The following is a 3,078-nucleotide window of genomic DNA, read 5'->3' as shown; positions in this document are numbered from 1 at the left end:
AAATGTTTAGAATCCGTCTAGATTGGCTGGAATCTTAGAAATTGGAGTCGGAACATGAAAATTTTTTCATAGAATTGTGACTTAGATTTTTTTTTTTCGGGTCATTTTTCATATAACTATGGAAGGTAATGTTTTCGAAGATCACAAAATCTGAGTCATCTATTTTTATGTTGAGTAATAGAACTCTATCCTATTGGTACTGGTACATACCAACATGCGAGCATCTGGGAGGGTGCATGAGCATCTTCAACATAAGGGCAACGTGGTCTTTTCACACCCGCTATGTCTAGGCATGTACCTACACCAACAAAGTAGCATTCTTTTTTCATTATGTTTTATAGTCTAAGCCTTTTGTTCCCACCCTGAATTTTGAGAGTGCACAGTAATATCTAAAGTGCTGATCTACATGCATGGACATACAAAGGATGTGTGCAAATACAAAAGGGGGTATTTGATTGAATTAAACTATGAAATTTTGAAACTTAGCTAATCTGGACCATGTCCTCTCTACCCAATGGTTAGATGGACATATCATCTATCCACATGGTAGAATAATTCCTTAAAACATTTAACAAAAATAACAAACTTTCATGATAATAATCATTTATTTATTTTATTTTATTTTTTAAACTCAAAAGGCTTGTAGATCTTTCTATAAAAGATGAGTTTTATTTTCTGCTACTTTTAAAGAAATAGATCTTAAAGCTTTTGTGGCTGCTGATTCAATAAGAGGGTGTTTGGACTTTGAAAATTGGGGCATATTCAAAATTGGGGTTGGCAGATTCCACTCCGATGCTTTGAAACACGGATATAAATAACCATGTAGTGTAATTAAGGAATCCCAATCAGGTCTTTAGATAGAACTATTCTGGTACAGTGCCTGATTCATACTTGGATTCCACTCAAAGTAAAACCCAAATGAAAAAAAGATTCAGTGAAATCTAAGTGTGAATCAGGCACCATAAGAGCTCCGGACTCAAAATTAGGTTACCATCCTAGGTTGTTGAGATTGGGAAGTATAGAAAATAATTTTTTTTTAAAGGAAAAAATAAATAAATTATGGAAACAAAAAAAAGTCAGTTCCAACATTGATGAAGCAAAACCTAACCACCTCTTCGGCGCTGGACAATAGGAGCTGGGCCCTCGCCTTGGTCTCCAATTGACTGAGCCATCACCTTGGCCGCTCAATACTGAACTATCGCCATGGTTTGGCATGCTCATTGCCAAGCTGTCGCCTCAGCTCGCTAATGACCGAGCTGTCACCTCAGCCTATCCATGGCCGCATTCTCACCTTAGCCTATCCAAGGCCGCACTCTCACCTCGGCCTATCCATGGCCGCGTCTCACCTTGGCCTGCCCATAGCCGAGCTGTCACCTCGGCCTGTCCATGGCCGCGCTTTCTCCTCGGCTTGTTCAGGGCCATTCCCTTATCCCACCATTGCCCACGCGCCAGCTTCGGCCCAAAGCTTCGGGTGGCCACAGCTAGGCTGCCACCATAGCCCACTGCAACACGCAACCAGGAGAATGTGAGCAAGCACCCCCAGTTTTCAGGAGCCACAACCCTTGATACTCGCAGACAGGAGTCTTGCCGCCCCCAAACTTGGAAAAGCCTTACTCCCAAAGTCCAGAGCGCACACGAAAGGGGGAATATACCCAGGTTCTTCTCGAGAATCAAGAATATTCGTAGCATCAGGGGAATCGTGGACTGGATGGACTCTAGAGAAGATAAACAACGAACAACCAAACTGCGTTCCTATAAAGAGGCGGGGAAATAGGTAAGAAGGGACCTCGAAAAAACTAGAACTAAGTAAAAGTATTCCTGTTGCCCTTCTGACTTAAGCATCGGAGGGTTTTTGGACCGGCATACTCTGATGCCCCGCTTACCTCATCTTTTGTAGGTATTACTAGATCACGGTGGCAGATTCTCTTCAGCTGGTCAGAATTAACGGCAACAAACATTATTGATCACACCACTTGTTAAAATTTTGTGAGCTGATGGGCTGCCCTATAAGCCACAGACATACAATAATATCATCCTTGACCAAATATTAATATCTACCAACAACATTAATGAGGAAATGTCTAAAAGGATTTAGAACAACTCCACTGGCTATCCTGCCTTGCTTCCCTGCAACAACCACTTAGCCATCTTCTCATCATCCACTTATATGTCTATTCTTCAGAGCCCTTGGTCCAAGGCATGTTGCAAGCCTTGCATGAGGCTTCTAGCATTTGGTGTCAAAAAAAAAAAAAAAAAAAAAAAAATAAAGACTATTACCATGAATAAATGGCAATGCAAGGCGTCTCCAATTAGAGACCAATTTATTAATAGTTCGAACGAAACTTTAGAGAGAAAACTCACAATAAAGAAATACAGATCTATTTCTAAAGATCCAAATTTAGTAAATACTGATAGCATCCATGAAGAGGAAAATGTTTGATTTGATTTTCTTTCTTATTTTTTAATTGGTTAAGTTCACACGTGTTTCAAAAGATGATTTTTTTCCCCTTATTCCCCCCTCTCTTTTCTTAGATGTGTAAAAGAAGTTGCATTTTGTATATAAAGTTTATTTAGGGGAGAAGATCTACACACCACCACCCATTTGTGTTAGAACCACCAGGCTCAACCAATGGGGGCACGAGAGGGCGGTCACATGATTCATCAATAAGGGAGCCTGCATGCCAGGAAGGAAAGAAAATCTAGGCTGAAACATATTGAGGGTATGTACAATTTTTTCCCATGAGGCAATATTTATGACAAAAAATGGAGAGGCAAAGGAGGGAGGGAAAGAAAGAACCTGACAAAAGACATAATATCGCATTTCTTTTAGCAGGGACATCGACCATGGTTCAAGTAATTGAATCAGGAATGGAATCGACCTCTATAGATTTCAATTCCAATTCAGTTGGAATCCGATGGAAATTGATTGAGATGATCGACATACTTGAACCTTACAAATGGTATTAGAAAACTTATTCATTCAAACGTGGCAAACTCATAGTTGTCGGGATACTTGATTCCATCAAAGCGGAGTTACATGTCACTGACATGGCCAATTTTGTTCTACACCCCCCCCCC

Source organism: Macadamia integrifolia, chromosome 2 (genome assembly GCF_013358625.1).
Source record: "Macadamia integrifolia cultivar HAES 741 chromosome 2, SCU_Mint_v3, whole genome shotgun sequence".
Taxonomy (NCBI): Eukaryota; Viridiplantae; Streptophyta; class Magnoliopsida; order Proteales; family Proteaceae; genus Macadamia; species Macadamia integrifolia.
Note: the sequence above shows the minus strand (reverse complement) of the source record.